Raw genomic sequence first — 20,234 nt, 5'->3', positions numbered from 1 at the left:
GGTACATCTTCTATCATAGATCCGAAGGCAAGATATTCGTTGCTAAGAATGGATCCTTTCTAGAGAAGGAGTTTCTCTCAAAAGAAGTGAGTGGGAGGAAAGTAGAACTTGATGAGCTAATTGTACCTTCTCCCTTATTGGAAAGTAGTCCATCACATACATCAGTTCCAGTGATTCCTACAACAATTAGTGAGGAAGCTAATAATGATGATCATGAAACTTTGGATCAAGTTACTATCGAACCTCGTAGGTCTTCCAGAGTGAGATCCGCACCAGAGTGGTACGGTAATCCTGTTCTGGAAGTCATGTTACTAGACCATGGTGAACCTACGAACTATGAGGAAGCGATGATGAACCCAGATTCTGCGAAATGGTTTGAGGCCATGAAATCTGAGATGGGGTCCATGTATGAGAACAAAGTGTGGACTTTGGTGGATTTGCCCGATGATCGGCAAGCCATATTAAATAAATGGATCTTCAAGAGAAATACGAACGTTGATAGTAGTGTTACTATCTACAAAGCTCGACTTGTCGCAAAAGGTTTTCGACAAATTCAAGGTGTTGACTACAATGAGATTTTCTCAACTGTAGTGATGCCTAAATCCGTCTGAATCATGTTAGTAGTTGCCATATTTTATGAAATATGGCAGATGGATGTCAAAACAGCATTCCTGAATGGATTTCTGGAAGAAGAGTTGTATATGACGCAACCATGAGGTTTTGTCGATCCAAAGGGTGCTAACAAAGTGTGCAAGCTCCAGCGATCCATATATGGACTGTTGCAAGCCTCTCGGGGTTGGAATAAATGCTTTGATAGTGTGATCAAAGCATATGGTTTTATACGGACTTTTGGAGAAGCCTGTATTTACAAGAAAGTGAGTGGGAGCACTACAGCCTTTCAGATAAGTATATGTGAATAACATATTGTGGATCATAAATGATGTAGAATTTTTCTGGAAACATAAAGGAGTGTTTGAAAGGAGTTTTTCAAAGAAAGACCTCGGTGAAGTTTCTTACATATTGGGCATCAAGATCTATAGAGATAGATCAAGACGCTTGATAAGATTTTTCAATGAGTGAATACCTTGACAAGTTTTTGAAAGAGTTCAAAATGGATCAGTCAAAGAAGGAGTTCTTGTCTGTATTACAAGGTGTAAAGTTGAGTAAGTGTTGTAGGGTGGAACCCTATGTGGATATCTTTCACGGATTGGAGGGGAAATCCCCTAGAACACAAAGAACACAAGAGAGGGGAAACACTCAAATTGAATAGATCCAATCACACATATGCTAGATCCAAGAACACACAAGAGGTCACAATGATTCAAGAACAACAAAGGAAAGATACAAGGTACTAGTTCATCCCAATCCTATGAGGAGAGATGTCTTTATGATCCTATGATGGGGATCCTTCCCAAGTTGTGGGCATGATATCCACTAGGGATCTTCTCCTAGGAGGTCTTGATCTCCTAGAGGAGTGGGTACAAGGAGCAAAGCTCTCTAAATCATCTCATATACTTTGCTATCCCTCTAAATGAGCTAGATGGGGGTTACTTATAGTCTAGGGACGAAGTGGGGGTAAAACAAGGGTACGTGGGACATTTGCCCTTAGTGCACGCATGCACAAACCGGACGTGTACGGGCACCCGGAGGGAGACGTGCCAGGGGGGCCGGGCACCCGGGGTGCGGAGGACCGGGCACCCGGGGTGCGGAGGACCGGGCACCCGGTCCGGTCATGGACACCGTGGCCAAGTGGCAGAAGGGACAGGGCACCCGGGGGGTGATGGCCCGGGCACCCGAGGCGATGGTGCGGCTCCCAGCCGGGGGGGCGGGCACCCAGGGCCAGTTGGCCGGGCGCCCGGGCTGCTTAGTGGCGCCACCCAGGCCACGGCCGGGCACCTAGGGCTCCAAAGGCCGGGCATGGGGTGCACAGTGGGCAGGCCCTAGGCGGTGGGCGAAGGCCCGGGCACCCGGGGGCATGGAGGGCCGGGCACCCGGGGGTCTGATAACCCGCAAGTATACGAGATCGCAATAGTTTTCGATAAATAAGAGTGTCGAACCCAACGAGGAGCTAAAGGTAAAATAAATATTCCCTCTAGTTCTATCGACCATCGATACAACTCTATGCACGCTTGACGTTCGCTTTACCTAGAACAAGTATGAAACTAGAAGTACTTTGTAGGTGTTGTGAAATTGCCCCTAAGCAATTGACTACGTTACTAGACCGGTAATCACTATTGCAATTCTATTTGAGGGAGAGGCATAAGCTAACATACTTTCTCTACTTGGATCATATGCACTTATGATTGGAACTCTAGCAAGCATCCGCAACTACTAAAGATCATTAAGGTAAAACCCAACCATAGCATTAAAGCATCAAGTCCCCTTTATCCCATACGCAACAATCTACTTACTCGGGTTTGTGTTTCAGTCACTCACGCAACCCACTATAAGCGAATCATGAACGCATTGCAACACCCTACATCGGGAATGCCTCACGCTTGCGCGACACGGAGGGCACCATAGGACAGCACCAATGATAAAACATGCAACTCAAACCAATCATAGCAATTCATCAATCACCGATAGGACAACGGAAATCTACTCAGACATCATAGGATGGCAACACATCATTGGAAAATAATATGAAGCATAAAGCACCATGTTCAAGTAGAGGATACAGCGGGTTGCGGGAGAGTGGACCGCTGGATGTAGAAGGGGGAAGGTGATGGAGATGTTGGTGAAGATGACGGTGGTGTTGGTGAAGATCGTGGTGATGATGATGGCCCTCGGCAGCGCTCCGGCGTCACCGGAAGCAAGGGGGGGAGAGGCCCCCTTCTTCTTCTTCTTCTTCCTTGACCTCCTCCCTAGATGGGAGAAGGGTTTCCCCTCTGGTCCTTGGCTCCCATGGCTTGGGAGGGGCGAGAGCCCCTCCGAGATTGGATCTATCTCTCTGTTTCTGCCTCCTCTGATTCTACCCCTTCACTGTTTCCTTTATATCTGGAGATCCGTAACTCCGATTGGGGTGAATCTTTTGCCTAGATCTTTCACATAAAATTATCTTTCTTGCGCCAAAAGAAGAGCATCAACCGCCTTACGTATGGCCCACAAGAGCCCAGGGCGCGCCTGCCTCCCTGGGGCGCGACCCCCTGTCTCGTGGCCACCTCGGACACTGCTTCGCGTTGATTTTACTTCCCAAAAATCATAAATATTCCAAAAAAACTCCGTCCATTTTTATCCCGTTTGGACTTCGTTTGATATTGGGTTTCTGCGAAACAAAAAACATGCAACAGACAGGAACTGGCACTGGGCACCGGATCAATATGTTAGTCCCAAAAATAGTATAAAAAATTACCAAAAGTATATGAAAGTTGAAGAATATTTGCATGGAACAATCAAAAATTATAGATACGATGGAGACGTATCAGCATCCCCAAGCTTAATTGCTGCTCATCCTCGAGTAGGTAAATGATAAAAAAGAATATTTTTTATGTGGAATGCTACCTAGCATAATCTTGATCATATGTCTAATCATGGCATGAATATTAAGATACGAGTGATTCAAAGCAATAGTCTATCATTTGATATAAAAACAATAATACTTCAAGCATACCAACCAAGCAATTATGTCTTATCGAAATAACATAGCCAAAGAAAGCTCATCCCTACAAAATCATATAGTCTGGCTATGCTCCATCTTCGTCACACAAAATGCCCCCATCATGCACAACCGCGATGACGAGCCGAGCAATTGGTTCATACTTTTTCACGCGCTTTAGCTTTTTCAACTCTTACGCAATACATGAGCGCAAGCCATGGGCATAGCACTATGGTGGTATATGGTGGTGGTTGTGAGAACAAGAAGAGGAAGAAGATAGTCTCACATCAACTAGGCGTATCAACGGGCTATGGAGATGCCCATCAATAGATATCAATGTGAGTGAGTAGGGATTGCCATGCAACGGATGCACTAAGAGCTATAAGTGTATGAATGCTCAAACTGGAAACTAAGTGGGTGTGCATCCAACTTTCTTGCTTATGAAGACCTCGGGCGTTTGAGGAAGCCCATCATCGGAATATACAAGCCAAGTTCTATAATGAAAATTCCCACTAGTATATGAAAGTGAAAGCATAGGAGGCTCTCTCTATGAAGAACATGGTGCTACTCTGAAGCACAAGTATGGTAAAAGGATAGTAACATTGCCCCTTCTATCTTTTTCTCTCATTTTTTTCTTTTTATTTTTCATTCATTTTTTCTTTCTTTTTGGTGGGCTTCTTTGGCCTCTTTTTTTATTTGGGCTTCTTTGGCCTCTTTTATTTTTCATAAAGTCTGGAGTCTCATCCCGACTTGTGGGGGAATCATAGTCTCCTTCATCCTTTCCTCACTGGGGTAATGCTCTAATAATGATGATCATCACACTTTTATTTACATACAACTCAATATTACAACTCTCGAACAAAGATATGACTCTATATGAATGCTTCTGGCGGTGTACCGGGATGTGCAATGATCTAGCATAGCAATGACATCAAAAAACGGACAAGCCATGAAAACATCATGTTAGCTATCTTACGATCATGCAAAGCAACATGACAATGAATGCTCAAGTCATGTATATGATGATGATGGAAGTTGCATGGCAATATATCTCGGAATGGCTATGGAAATGCCATAATAGGTAGGTATGGTGGCTGTTTTGAGGAAGGTAAATAATGGGTTCATGATACCGGCGAAAGTTGCGCGGCACAATAGAGGCTAGCAAAGTGGAAGGGTGAGTGTGCGTATATCCATGGACTCACATTAGTCATAAAGAACTCATATACTTATTGCAAAAGTATACTTAGCCCTCGAAGCAAAGTACTACTACGCATGCCCCTAGAGGGATAGATTGGTAGGAAAAGACCATCTCTCGTCCCCGACTGCCACTCATAAGGAAAGCAATCAAAGAGCAACTCATGCTCCGACTTCATTACATAACGGTTCACCATACGTGCATGCTACGGGACTTGCAAACCTCAACACATATATTTCTCAATTTCACAATTACTCAACTAGCACGACTCTAATATCACCACCTTTATATTGCAAAACTATTGCAAGGAATCAAACATATCATATTCAGTGATCTACAAGTTTATGTAGGATTTTATGACTAACCATGTGAATGACCAATTCCTGTCATCTCTCTAAATAGATATAAGTGAAGCAAGAGAGTTTAATTCTTTCTACAAAATATATGCCCATGCTCTAACAAATATAAGTTAAGCAAAAGAGCATCCTACAAATGGCGGTTGTCTATGTGAAGAGAAACAGGCAATCCAGACTTCAAATGATATAAGTGAAGTGCATGAAGCATTCTATAAAGCCATACTCAAAAGATTTAAGTGCAGTGCAATGAGCATTCTATAAATCAACCAAGGACTATCTCATACCAGCATGGTGCATAAAAGAAAAATGAAAACTAAATGCAAAAGACGCTCCAAGACTTGCACATAATGCATAAACGAAACGAATATGAAAACATACCGATACTAGTTGAAGAAAGAGGGGATGCCTTCCGGGGCATCCCCAAGCTTAGACGCTTGAGTCTCCTTGAATATTTACTTGGGGTGCCTCGGGCATCCCCAAGCTTAAGCTTTTGCCTCTCTTCCTTTTCCTCATATCGAGACCTCCTCGTTTAGACACTTCATCTACACAAAACTTCAACAGAAAACTCGGTAAGATCCGTTAGTATAATAAAGCAAATCACCACTCTAAGTACTGTTGAAAACCAATTCATATTTTGTCTTTTGAATTGTATCTACTGTAATATAGCTTTTCCATGGCTTAATCCACTGATATAAATTGATAGATTCATCAAAACAAGCAAATTATGCATCAAAAATAGAATCTGTCAAAAACAGAACAGTCTGTAGCAATCTGAACATCCACCATACTTCTGGTACCCCAAAAATTCTACCAAACTTAGGAAAAATAAACAAGTTGTATAGACATACAGTGCAAAAAGAATCAGAACCAAATGACGTTCCAGTTAAAAATGTAAAATCGCGCACTACAGTCAAAGTTTCTGTCCTGCATCGTACAAACCAACAAGCATTGTAAACATCCTAAAGGCAAGCCTTGGCACATTATTTTTATAATACTATACAAGGGGATAATTATTTTTGTTGAAAGTTTCTATAATCAAGATTCACAAAGTTTCCGTGAGCATGAACAAAGTCCAAGGCTAGCTCCCACTTCAACAATGCTTGTCTTTCTCACTTTCACTTTCCTTTTTGAAAAGTTTTGTGCTCCCCTCTTTATTTTTTTGTTTTTAAACTATATGAAAGCACTCAATAGAAATAAATGACTCTCTAAAACTTCCGGGTTGTCTCCCTGGCAGCGCTTTCTTTAAAGCCATTAAGCTAGGCATATAGTGCTCAAGTAATGAATCCACCCGGATCCCAAGGTATATCAAAGCCAATTTTAATTAGCACTGATTTGTAATTTAGTAGTGAGCACAAAGTAACATATATCATGCAACAACGAAGTCTAACTCTGTTCCTATGCATCGGCATATCATAAAAGAACAATTCATGCACACCAAGTAAAGGCCAATGCATAGTATAAGTAGTTTCTTGAAATTTCATAGTATGGGAAACACAGAGAGGTGGAGATATAGTTCCTCTCTCATAATAATTGCAAGTAGGAGCAGCAAGCACATGCATATTATATCCATCAAAATTATCATGTGCAATGGTAAAAGGCAACCCATCAATATAATCCTTAATAAGCACAAACTTCTCCGATAAAGTGTAGTAGGGAGAATCCAAAAAGATAATAGGACTATCATGCGTGGGTGCAATAGCAACAATTTCATGTTTGACATAAGGAACTATAGCAAGTTCATCTCCATAAGCACAATTCATATTGGCATCTTGGCCACAAGCATAGCAAGCATCATTAAAAGGGAATATTTCAGGAGAATCAACGGGATCATAGCAATCATCATAGCAATCATCCTTCAGTAAGCACGAAGGGGAATTAAACAATGTATGAGTTGAAGAGTTACTCTCATTAGAAGGTGGGCACGGGTAGCTTATCTGCTCTTCCTCCTTTTGTTCTCCGCTCTCCTCATCATCTTTTTCATCCAATGTGCTCACAGTTTCATCAATTTCTTCTTCCATAGCTTCCTGCAAAATATTAGTCTCTTCTTGGACAGCGGAGAATTTCTCAATATATGGTTTAACATAGGCATTAGAAACATAATTATCATAACAATATTCAAGTATGGCAAAACTTTCAGATTTGTAAAGAGTAGCATCATACTTTTCAATCAAAGAAGCAATTTCAAAAGCACCCTTAAAAGCAACAAATTCTTCAATTTGTTGAACATCATAGTAATTATAAACACCCTTAGCATACAAAGGTACGATTCCATTATCAAACTCACATTGGTAGGGAAGGTGTTTCTTAGGGTTTTCAGAACAACAAGTAACATCATATATTTCACATAAATTCCAAGCATAGCATTACAAACGTTGAATTTGATCCCATAATAGTTTCCCTTTTTCAGATATACGGTGTCGCACATAACAAGCATGCTCATCTAAAGATTTGCCCTCAACTAAGCTAGTTGGGGTTTCAGCACGAGCACAAAGGGATCGAAGATGATCCAAGTAAAAAGCTTCAGGAGTGCGATAGATTTTGAGTGGTTCTTCAACCATTGGAGCAGTAGGTACAACTATTTTTTTTGGTATTTTGCGTTTCCTACCCATAACTAAAGATAGAGAACAACTAAGAACAGCAAATAAAAATTACTTAATGATAAAGCAAACAAGCACACACGAGAATATTCACCCCACGCTATGACTCCCCGGCAACGGCGCCAGAAAAAGGTCTTGATAACCCGCAAGTATACGGGATCGCAACAGTTTTCGATAAGTAAGAGTGTGGAACCCAACGAGGAGCTAAAGTTAAAATAAATATTCCCTCAAGTTCTATCGACCACCGATACAACTCTACGCACGCTTGACGTTCTCTTTACCTAGAACAAGTATGAAACTAGAAGTACTTTGTAGGTGTTGTGAAATTGCCCCTAAGCAATTGACTACGTTACTAGACCGGTAATCACTATTGCAATTCTATTTGAGGGAGAGGCATAAGCTAACATACTTTCTCTACTTGGATCATATGCACTTATGATTGGAACTCTAGCAAGCATCCGCAACTACTAAAGATCATTAAGGTAAAACCCAACCATAGCATTAAAGCATCAAGTCCCCTTTATCCCATACGCAACAATCTACTTACTCGGGTTTGTGTTTCAGTCACTCACGCAACCCACTATAAGCGAATCATGAACGCATTGCAACACCCTACAACGGGAATGCCTCACGCTTGCGCGACACGGAGGGCACCATAGGACAGCACCAATGATAAAACATGCAACTCAAACCAATCATAGCAATTCATCAATCACCGATAGGATAACAGAAATCTACTCAGACATCATAGGATGGCAACACATCATTGGAAAATAATATGAAGCATAAAGCACCATGTTCAAGTAGAGGGTACAGTGGGTTGCGGGAGAGTGGACCGCTGGATATAGAAGGGGGAAGGTGATGGAGATGTTGTTGAAGATGACGGCGGTGTTGTTGAAGATCGCGGTGATGATGGTGGCCCCCGGCAGCGCTCCGGCACCACCGGAAGCAAGGGGAGAGAGGCCCCCTTCTTCTTCTTCTTCCTTGACCTCCTCCCTAGATGGGAGAAGGGTTTTCCCTCTGGTCCTTGGCTCCCATGGCTTGGGAGGGGCGAGAGCCCCTCCAAGATTGGATCTATCTCTCTGTTTCTGCCTCCTCTGATTCTACCCCTTCACCGTTTCCTTTATATCTGCAGATCCGTAACTCCGATTGGGGTGAATCTTTCGCCTAGATCTTTCTCATAAAATTAGCTTTCTTGCGCCAAAAGAAGAGCGTCAACCGCCTTACGTGTGGCCCACGAGAGCCCAGGGCGCGCCTGCCTCCCTGGGGCACAGCCCCCTGTCTCGTGGCCACCCCGGACACTGTTTTGCGTTGATTTTACTTCCCAAAAATCATAAATATTCCAAAAAAAAATCTCCGTACGTTTTTATCCCGTTTGGACTCCGTTTGATATTGGGTTTATGCAAAACAAAAAACATGCAACAGACAGGAACTGGCACTGGGCACTGGATCAATATGTTAGTCCCAAAAGCAGTATAAAAAGTTGCCAAAAGTATATGAAAGTTGAAGAATATTGGCTTGGAACAATCAAAAATTATAGATACGACGGAGACGTATCAGGGTCCAAGAGCCTCTGTGGCTTCGTGCTTCTCGCGTCCTTCTTCCTTTCCTTCCTTCACGGGTGCTTGGGTCTCCCTCCGAGCTTCTTCATGGACTTCTTCTTGGTACCTAAGATTGCATAGAGTTTCCATTTGAGGTAGAATCCGACTCTCATATGAAACTGAATGAAGTTTGAAGAGGAAGGAGTCAACCTCGGTTTCGGTGGCACGTGCGTGTGCTCTTGTCATCGGCCCTCTTCGCGCTTGCGGTGGTGGTGTGATGTCCATGGTGATGGTCGAGGGATGCTTCTCATTAGTAAGACTCAAAGCCCGACCATGGCAAAAGATAGAAGGAGAATGAGAGTCATTCCCTATGCCACTGTCATAGGTTCTATAAAGTATGTTGTGCTGTGTACCAGACCTATTGTGTACCTTGCCATGAGTTTGGCAAGGGGGTGCAATAGTGATCTAAGAGTAGATCACTGGACAAGGGTTAAAATTATCCTTAGTGAGGACTAAGGAAATGTTTCTCGATGATGGGGGTGATAAAGAGTTCGTCGTAAAGAGTTAGATCGATGCAAGCTTTTAAACCGATCCATATGACTCTAAAGTCTCAATCTGGATACCGGATACATATTGAAAGTGGGAGCAATTAGCTAGAGTAGCTCTATGCAGAGCATTGTAGACATAGAATATTTGCAAAATACATACGGCTCTGAATGTGACAGACCCATTGACTAAACTTTTCTCATAAGCAAAACATGATCACACCTTAGTAATCTTTGGGTGTTAATCACATAGAAATGTGAACTAGATTATTGACTCTAATAAACCCTTTGGATTTTGGTCACATGGCGATGTGAACTATGGGTGTTAATCACATACAGATGTGAACTATTGATGTTAAATCACATGGCGATGTGAACTAGATTATTGACTCTAGCGCAAGCGGGAGACTGAAGGAAATATGCCCTAGAGGCAATAATAAAGTTATTATTTGTTTCCTTATTGCATGATAAATGTTTATTATTCATGCTAGAATTGTATTAACTGGAAACTTAGTACATGTGTGAATACATAGACAAAACATAGTGTCCCTAGTATGCCTCTACTTGACTAGCTCGTTAATCAAAGATGGTTATGTTTCCTAACCATAGACACGTGTTGTCATTTGATGAACGGGATCACATCATTAGGAGAATGATGTGATGGACAAGACCCATCCGTTAGCTTAGCATTATGATCGTTACAGTTTCATTGCTACTGCTCTCTTCATGCTTATACATGTTCCTCAGACTATTAGATTATGCAACTCCTGAATACCGGAGGAACACTTTGTGTGCTACCAAACGTCACAACGTAAATGAGTGATTATAAAGGTGCTCTACAGGTGTCTTCAAAGGTGTTTGTTGGGTTGGCATAGATCGAGATTAGGATTTGTCACTCCGTGTTTCGGAGAGGTATCTCTAGCCCCTCTCGTTAATACTCATCACTATAAGCCTTGCAAGCATTGTGACTAATGAGTTAGTTGCGGGATGAAGTATTACAAAACGAGTAAAGAGACTTTCCTGTAACGAGATTGAACTAGGTATGATGATACCGACGATCGAATCTCGGGCAAGTAACATACCGATGACAAAGGCTTGGATAGAGGCAAGAAGCGGTGTTTTCCCTCTCCCTCGGGTTCCGGCCCAGGTTGGCACCCCAACCCTTCATAAATTGGCGAGCACGCTTGGCATAGAAGTGCCAGGAGTCCACAGTCGAGAGGGAGCGGTGAGGGCAAGACCTAGCCGACATCCAGCGCACCCGGATTACCTCCGCGAACCCCGCCTAGTTAAGCCAAAAGGTCTCAAAGCAGAAACCGGAGGGGGTGGAGGTCGGTCTTTCTCAGACAAGAGAAGCAAAGGGACGTGGTATGATCCTATCCATGTGATGGCGCGGAACGAGGTGAGGAGGCATCAGAGCTCCCATTCCGGCGAGACAAAGACGCAGTCAAGAACGGACCTTGTCGGGTCTGCGTGCCTATTGGTCCAGGTGAATCTGGCACCAATCCTACATAGCTCTCGAAGGCTGAGATTTGCGATACGGTTATTGAACAAATGCATCCGGGGGTAGTTGACGCGATCATTCCCTTGCCCTCGGGGGTTCGAATGAGGTTGAAGTCACCCCCCCCCCCCCCCCCCCGCCCGCCACCACCACCGGAAGCTAAGCGGTCGAGATCTTCCTTGTGAGATCCACCAGGAAGGCCACCGAGCGGCGGTGGTCGGCTGGACCATACACAATGACGATCTCTCATTTAAAATTGATGCCTCGTTCGAAGACCTCCAGACTAACGAAAAATTCGCCTATATTCATGCTCCCCACCTCGAAGGTGGCATCCTTCACACCTAAAAGGATGCCACCGAATGTCCGACGATCCCACTAGAAGGAAGCCAATGCGTGCCAGGCGAAGAGGTGGGTGTTCAACCGCTTTAATTTCGGTAGGGCGAACTCCGTGCGCATGGTTTTCTGGATGGGGACGATGTTAATACGCTCGTCACGCATGTATTCTATGAGTTGGCGGCCATCGGGGGGTTGCTTGACCCCAAATTTACACTAAAAAAATATCAACATCTACAATACCGAATACATATACTATGAAACTACATTCCATAACGAATATAGCAATATTGATTTGACATTATAAGATACTTTGACTTTAGACAAAACTCATATAAAGACTAATAAAGAGAGAAGAGTATCGAGAACCGTGTCGTTAAAATAACGGCTGAATAGGAGAAGGGTTTGAAAAAGGAAGAGAAGTCAGAGCAGCACAGCAGGACCAGCTCGTTGAGGAAAGGGCAAGGGATATCGCGTATCGTCTGCACTGCAGGGTTAACCCCCGATGTGAGGCAGGTGAAGTTATTAGGTTTAATCAAGTCGAGATGGAAAGGCTGCGGCCAATGAAGCGTCGACAGCTCCCATCCGCGGCGGTCATGGGCGCGGCGCGGAGCAAGGGTCGGCGCGCCACGCCGCCACTACCAGTATTTATTTGCTTCATGCCCACCACCCACGGGCCTCACTCCCTCCCTGCTCACTCCACCAGTCCACTCCTCCCCTCCACCACGGCCCCGTCACCTCACCTCTCCATTGCCGCCGGCGCCGGGCAGCAGGTACCCTCTCCTCTCCTCTCCTCTCCTTCCTTCTTCCGCCTGCGTGTATGTATGCTTGGAGCTTGGATTTTGGATGTATCATAGTGATGCCGGAAAGGTTTCCTTCCCTGTTGACTTTGGCTGTGTGATGGTGATACCAGTCCAGAAGCTATTTTCCTCCCCCCTTTGATCCTGGGAAGGTAGAGGGCGACGTTCCTGCTCTGTTTCCGGTGGTCAGGGCCCGGCATCATACACACACAGCATGAATTTGTAGCAAAGGTTGAGAGAATGACGTTCCTGTTAAGTGTGGGGATTCAGAATCCCCTTTCTACTACTCCCTCCGTTCCTAAATATTTGTCTTTCTAGAGATTTCAACAAATGACTACATACGGAGCAAAATGAATGAATCTACACTCTAAAATGTGTCTATATACATCCGTATGTGGTATCCATTTGAAATCCTAAAAAGACAAATACTCCCTCCGTTCGGAAATACTTGTCATTGAAATGGATGTATCTAGATGTATTTTAATTGCAGATACATCCATTTTCATCCATTTTGATGACAAGTATTTCCGGACGGAGGGAGTATTTAGGAACGGAGGGAGTAGTTGACTAGCGAAAGCAGAGCATCTCTCTGCTCAGCTGATTTAGGGCTGAGGCCCCATGGAGAGAGCGAGAGGTGCTGGACTGCTGGTGTTCGTTCCATCTGTAGGATTTCCGAGCACCGGGTGGCCCTTGGTTTCTGTCCATGTGCCATGTCAATGTCACCGGAATGGCAGAATCGCCGACCGGCTCGGCGATCCCGGAGGGCTCTTTGCTGAGACGGAGACCCTTGTATCTGCTTTGATTGGTTGTTTGAGGTGATAGATATCTCGATGGTAGTAGCGTTGCTGATATTTCGTTGTCCGATTCATCATGTGGGTTCTTCCTGTTGTCTTGTAGGTTTAGTTTTTTTGTTGCTGTTGCGCTGAGTCTTGTAGGTTTAGTTGCCTTTCTGAACCTTTTAAGCTTTCAGTCTTGCTCAGCTAGAAAACCAGGAGATTTTGGTATGTGGAAACTCAAAATCCACAATTCTGCTTCCTTGCTTTCTTCTCCTCACAGGCTGCTTGTGGCCTTTGCACCTTGGTGCATTTTACAAGCTCATGTAATCGACCCTAGGGTCCGCGGGCTTCGCCTGTTTTGAAATATATAAGGTAGACATCAATCTACCTTTTGTTTAAAAAAATAATAATAATTGAACCATGATCCAGAAAGGCATATTACTGGAAGTACCAACAAGTGTTGGCCGTGCCTTGCTAGAGTTTGTTCCTTCTGAATTTTGGCATGGGGGTATACTGTATTGTTGAAATAATACAAGTACACTCTTCGCAAAGAAAAAAAAAAGAGAGTATAAGTTTTTCTTTACAAAAAGGGGATAAACCCGGCCTCCTCTGCATCAAGAGAAATAATACAAGTACACAACAGAAAGGCCAGAACTAAACTTCCCAATACCATGACCACATTCTTTTTCTCCAGATGAGATAATTGACTCTCCTCTATAAGAAATTAGCAACTGTTGTTCTACTTTTTAGTAAGCCATACAGTTTGTTTGGAAAAAAAGGATCATCTGGTTACACTAATGTTGAGAAGAGTGAACCTGACCCAGCTAAATCACAGCCGACTGATCGCTTTGAAAATCTTCAAGTGATGAATAGGATAAGTTACACCGTTGCAGATACAAACTAGCGAGCTCCTTCCCTATGGTTAGCATGGGAAGCCTCTTTACTAGTACTCCCTCCGTTCGGAATTACTTGTCTCGGAAATGGATGTATCTAAAACTAAAATACATCTAGATACATCCATTTCTGCGACAAGTAATTCCGAATGGAGGGAGTACCTTTTTGGGTTTGCTGGAGATGTGGTACTTTATGGATCTTTATTCTTCTAGTGTCTGTCAAATTTGTTCACGCTTCTGAAACCAGGAAAAGAAACAAATATTTAGTAGCACTAAGAAAATATATTTAGCCATGATGATCGTCTCTGTTTTTTTGCAAGCTGTTAATGGTTTACCGTACTTGTATATTTTACTACTCCCTCCGTCCGGAAATACTTGTCATCAAAATGAATAAAAGGGGATGTATCTAGACGTATTTTAGTTATAGATATATCCCTTTTTATCCATTTTGATGACAAGTGTTTTCGGACGGAGGGAGTAGTAATTAGTGTTTGCCGCTTCTCATTTATTTATGTCCAGCAGGAGTGACACACAGCAGATACCGCTGCTGAGAGCGGTTCGAGTACTCGAGGCAGGTGATGTCTTCCTCAATGCCTGCCTCCAGTTCTTCCAGCAGGAACCGCCGGAGCACCCAGGAAAGGGTGTTAGCACAAACAACCCTTGATGCTCAACTCAATGCTGAGTTTGAAGAATCTAGTGACTCCTTCGACTACTCCAAGCTGGTCGAAGCCCAGCGGGACACTCCAACCGTGCTGCAGGAAGGGCGGTCGGAGAAAGTCATAGCCTACTTGCAGCACATTCAGAGAGGGAAGATGATCCAGTCGTTTGGTTGCTTGTTGGCCCTTGATGAGAAGAGCTTCAATGTCATCGCGTTCAGCGAAAACGCGCCAGAAATGCTTACAACTGTCAGCCATGCAGTGCCCAGTGTCAACGATCCCCCAAGGCTCGACATCGGCACCAATGTACGGTCTCTGTTCACTGACCAGGGTGCCACGGCTCTGCACAAGGCACTAGGGTTTGCTGATGTTTCTTTGCTGAATCCTATCCTGGTTCAGTGCAAGACCTCAGGCAAGCCTTTCTATGCCATTGTTCACCGAGCAACCGGCTGTTTGGTGGTAGACTTTGAGCCTGTAAACCCCACAGAATTTCCTGCCTCTGCTGCTGGGGCCTTGCAGTCTTACAAGCTTGCTGCCAAGGCAATCTCCAAGATCCAGGCACTGCCAGGTGGAAGCATAGAGCTGCTATGCAATACTGTGGTCAAGGAAGTCTTTGAACTTACAGGGTATGATAGGGTTATGGCTTACAAGTTCCATGAAGATAACCATGGCGAGGTCTTTGCCGAGATCACAAAGCCTGGCCTTGAGCCTTATCTGGGCCTGCACTATCCAGCCACTGATATCCCTCAAGCGGCCAGGTTCCTTTTCATGAAGAACAAAGTGCGGATGATTTGCGATGTCCGCTCAAGATCCATAAAGGTCATCGAAGATGAGGCACTCCCCTTTGATATTAGCTTGTGTGGTTCAGCGCTCAGGGCAGCACACAGCTGTCACCTTCAGTATATGGAGAACATGAACTCGATTGCATCCCTTGTCATGGCTGTTGTGGTTAATGAGAATGAAGAGGATGACGAGGTCGGGTCTGAACAACCAGCACAGCAGCAGAAGAAGAAGATACTGTGGGGCCTTGTTGTTTGCCACCATGAGAGCCCCAGATATGTCCCTTTTCCGCTGCGCTATGCTTGTGAGTTCTTAGCACAGGTGTTTGCTGTCCATGTCAACAAGGAGTTTGAAGTGCAGAAACAATTACGCGAAAAAAGCATACTGAGGACGCAAACAATTCTCTCCGACATGCTGTTCAAGGAAGCCTCCCCCCTGACTATCGTATCAGGGGCACCCAATATCATGGACCTAATCAAATGTGACGGTGCTGCTCTTCTGTATGGGGACAAAGTATGGCGTCTGGGCAATGCTCCAACCGAGTCTCAGATACGTGATCTTGCCTTGTGGCTGTCGGAAGTTCACATGGACTCCACTGGCCTGAGTACTGAGAGCCTCCATGATGCTGGCTACCCAGGAGCCTCTGCTCTTGGTGATTCGGTTTGTGGGATGGCAGTGGCTAAGATCAATTCCAGTGATATTCTTTTTTGGTTCAGGTCACATACAGCTCAAGAAATCAGATGGGGAGGTGCAAAGAATGACCCATCGGACCAGGATGACAGCAGAAGGATGCACCCCAGGTTGTCTTTCAAGGCATTCCTTGAAGTTGTCAAGATGAAGAGCTTGGCTTGGACTGATTCTGAGATGGATGCTATTCATTCATTGCAACTTATACTTCGAGGGACGGTGGATGGTGTCGTCAAGCCAACCGGAAAAGCTAGCTTAGATGAACAGATTGGTGATCTAAAGCTTGATGGGCTTGCTGAATTGCAGGCAGTGACCAGTGAAATGGTTCGTCTAATGGAAACAGCAACTGTTCCAATCTTGGCGGTAGATGGCAATGGATTGGTCAACGGGTGGAACCAGAAAGCGGCAGAATTGACTGGGCTAAGGGTTGATGATGCCATAGGAAGGCACATACTTACCCTTGTGGAGGAATCTTCTGTATCAGTTGTCCAGAGGATGCTATATCTAGCTTTGCAGGGTGAGTAAATTTTTTATATTTGTTTTCTCTATCTATTTACCTCCCCGCCTACTTTACCTTCCTCCTTAGTGACTCATTGTGTTATCTTCATTTGTTGATAATTTGTGTGTTGAACCTAGCTAACTTGTTATCGCGTCAACTGCTTACACAATTTGCGATTGATAACTTGGTAATATCGATCGTTTCATGGGTCTCTAATAAATTTTTCGCTGATCAAACAGGCAAAGAAGAGAAAGAAGTTCGATTTGAGGTAAAGACTCATGGCCCAAAGAGAGATGATGGCCCTGTTATCTTGGTTGTGAATGCTTGTGCCAGCCGGGACCTTCATGATGATGTTGTTGGGGTGTGCTTTGTAGCCCAAGATGTGACTGTCCATAAGTTGGTGATGGACAAGTTTACTCGGGTTGAGGGAGACTACATGGCGATCATTCACAACCCGAACCCACTCATTCCTCCTATATTTGGTGCTGATGAATTTGGATGGTGTTGTGAGTGGAATGCTGCAATGACCAAGCTGACTGGGTGGCACAGAGAGGAAGTGCTCAATAAGATGCTTCTCGGTGAAGTGTTCGACAGTAGCAATGCCTCCTGCCTTTTGAAGAACAAAGATGCATTTGTAAGCCTTTGTGTTGTTATCAACAGCGCGTTAGCCGGCGAAGAAACGGAAAAGGCTCCATTTGGCTTCTTCGACCGAAGCGGGAAGTACACTGATTGCCTTCTGTCAGTGAACAGAAGGGAAAATGAGGGTGGTCTCATCACTGGGGTATTCTGTTTTATTCATATTCCTAGTCATGAGCTGCAACAAGCACTGCAGGTGCAGCAAGCCTAGGAGCAGACGTCGCTAAAAAGGCTGAAAGCTTTCTCCTACATGAGACATGCAATCAACAACCCTCTCTCAGGCATGCTTTACTCCAGAAAAGCACTAAAGGACACAGATTTGAATGAAGAACAGATGAGGCAGATCCATGTCTCAGATAATTGTCAGCACCAGCTAAACAAGATACTTGCCGACTTGGATCAAGATAACATCATGGAAAAGTATTCTTCTTGCCAAATCTTCTGAATTGTTCTATTGCGTTCTCATGTTTACTTATGGCTGTCCCTGTTTTTTGTCAGTTTGCGGACCTCGTACGTTGATGTCGTTGTTCATTGTCCTCATTTCACCTGCTTTCATGCCTATATGCCTACTTATGTGATTAAAATGGAACAACAAACAAACATTGTTACATTTACACAACTTGTTGAACTAACTGCTGTTATTATATTTGTACTGCTTCCGGAAAATTTAGCCAGTATATATGGTTTCACTTATTGCTCAAGCTTACTTTTATATTTGAGAGGTATTATGTGCATAATAGTTCACTGTTATCATCTTTTAAAAATAACTTAATTGTTTTCTGTCATTTGTGGTCACAGATCTAGTTGCTTGGATTTGGAGATGGCTGAATTTGTGTTGCAAGATGTGGTGGTGGCTGCTGTAAGCCAAGTACTGATTGCCTGCCAGGGAAAAGGCATCAGAGTCTCTTGCAACCTGCCAGAGAGATTTATGAAGCAACTAGTGTATGGAGATGGCGTTCGACTCCAGCAGATCCTTTCCGACTTCCTATCTATTTCAGTGAAGTTCTCTCCTGTTGGAGGTTCTATCGAGATTTCAGCCAAGGCGACGAAGAACAGCATCGGAGAGAATCTTCACCTTATTGACCTTGAACTTGGGTACATCGGTCGTGCAATATGCCTGTTAATTTCTGAAAAGGAAGTTTTGAAGCCTTCTTCTGGGAATGCCTAGTGATGGTTACTTTTGTCTCTGTATGTTTTCAGGATCAAGCACCAGGGACTAGGAGTCCCGGCAGAGCTAATGGCGCAAATGTTTGAGGAGGACGACGCGGGGCAGTCAGAGGAGGGGTTGGGCCTCCTGGTCTCTAGAAACCTGTTGAGGCTCATGAATGGCGATGTTCGTCACCTAAGGGAAGCTGGTGTGTCAGTCTTCATCCTCACCGCCGAGCTTGCTTGCGCTCCAACGGCAACGGGGCAGTGATGAAGAAGCCAGTGCAACACATGCTCATCAGATGGTATGTGAAACAACTCTAACGAAGTACACCAGTGCGGTGTGTTTCTTTTGTCGCAACTGCTGGCTTTGCATCTTTCCTTACTTTCTTGATTCATACTCCATCAAAAGGATACTACCTATGGAACGCACAGCCGAAATCTGCAGCCTTCCAAATTAATTATTGATACAAAAAAGATCATTGTTTCCCTAACACATTAATACTACGGATATGACGCTGAATGAGAGTGTGTGGATAGGATATTTTTCACCTAGCAGCTCAGTCTGGTTGTTGGTAGAAACTTTTATCACTGGAAATGAAGAAGTTTTCTCTGGATCCCACATACTCCCTCCGTTCCAAATTACTCATCGTGGTTTTAGCCACGACGAGTAATTTGGAACGGAGGGAGTACTATTTTCCGTAGAGTCCTTATTTTAGTTCAGAAGAGTGACAAACATGGCTGATTCAGTTTCTGTACTAGACCTTGTTCCATAATCAGAACTGCTGATGGGGAGTGTGGCCTTTTGCTGAAGAATTTTGTTTTCCCTTCCAGCTTCATTTCGAAAGAACCATGATCGAGCGGCGGTGACGTCTTGCGGGGAAGATGCGACGCGGTTGCAGCAGGCTGTGGTAGAGTGTTAAGTGAATGCAGAAAAGGAAGAAGCAAAGGTTGGCTTGCAGGATCGCTTATCAGTCCAGGATGAAGAAAGGTTGTGCGGCACGGTTTGGTTATGTACTTGTGCTGTGTTATTATATGTTCTTCTCGTCACGTCCTACTATGTATGTGTAAGGTTCAAGTTTGATGCTTCATCATAAGTGTTTTATTATGGCTGTGTTGTGTACTTGTGTAAACTTGGTTATAAGATTATTCAAGTATGTTTATCTACTTGTGCTGTGTTACTATAGGGTTGGTCTTTTATGGTTTTGCTGCTTGCCAGCGTGATCCTTTGTGTGTGCGCGTTAGTGTTGATTTTGTGCATCCTGACCTCCGTTGTCAATTTCAGTACAAGAATCTGCTATGAAAAAAATGAGCTCGGTTGCGTAGGAGTACTCTACTGGAGAAAATCTTCGGGCAGGAGAGGTAACGAGACACTACGGGCTGTAGAAAATTATGGCGCGAAGAATTGGTCGAGCACATCAGTAGTCTGTACAGACATACGATGATGATTCGGAGGCGAAATACAAAGGGAAGAAGAAGAGTGGCGTTCCAAGCAAAGGGGAGTCAGCGATGGGAGCCAATGCTGCGGCGGTGCCTGGGCGTGAGCTCCCCACGCGGCGGCGGTCTCAGACCCATGGACCGACGAGAGCGTCGGCGGCGGGCCGGCGGCCAGGATGGGAGTGCCGGGGTGGGCGTGTGGGAACAGAAAGGGCAAAATGGTCCGTGCCTAGTCTATCCAGTCAAGTTTGGTCAAACTTCTTG

General features: G+C 44.3%; 1 pseudogene; it reads left to right on the top strand.

Moving 5' to 3' along the window:
- Positions 1 to 12,142: 12,142 nt before the first annotated feature.
- LOC123090893 (phytochrome A type 3-like) lies at positions 12,143 to 19,700 on the top strand (annotated as a pseudogene).
- Positions 19,701 to 20,234: the final 534 nt, after the last annotated feature.

Source organism: Triticum aestivum, chromosome 4B (genome assembly GCF_018294505.1).
Source record: "Triticum aestivum cultivar Chinese Spring chromosome 4B, IWGSC CS RefSeq v2.1, whole genome shotgun sequence".
Taxonomy (NCBI): domain Eukaryota; kingdom Viridiplantae; phylum Streptophyta; class Magnoliopsida; order Poales; family Poaceae; genus Triticum; species Triticum aestivum.
This window is presented reverse-complemented; position numbering and strand designations above follow the sequence as displayed.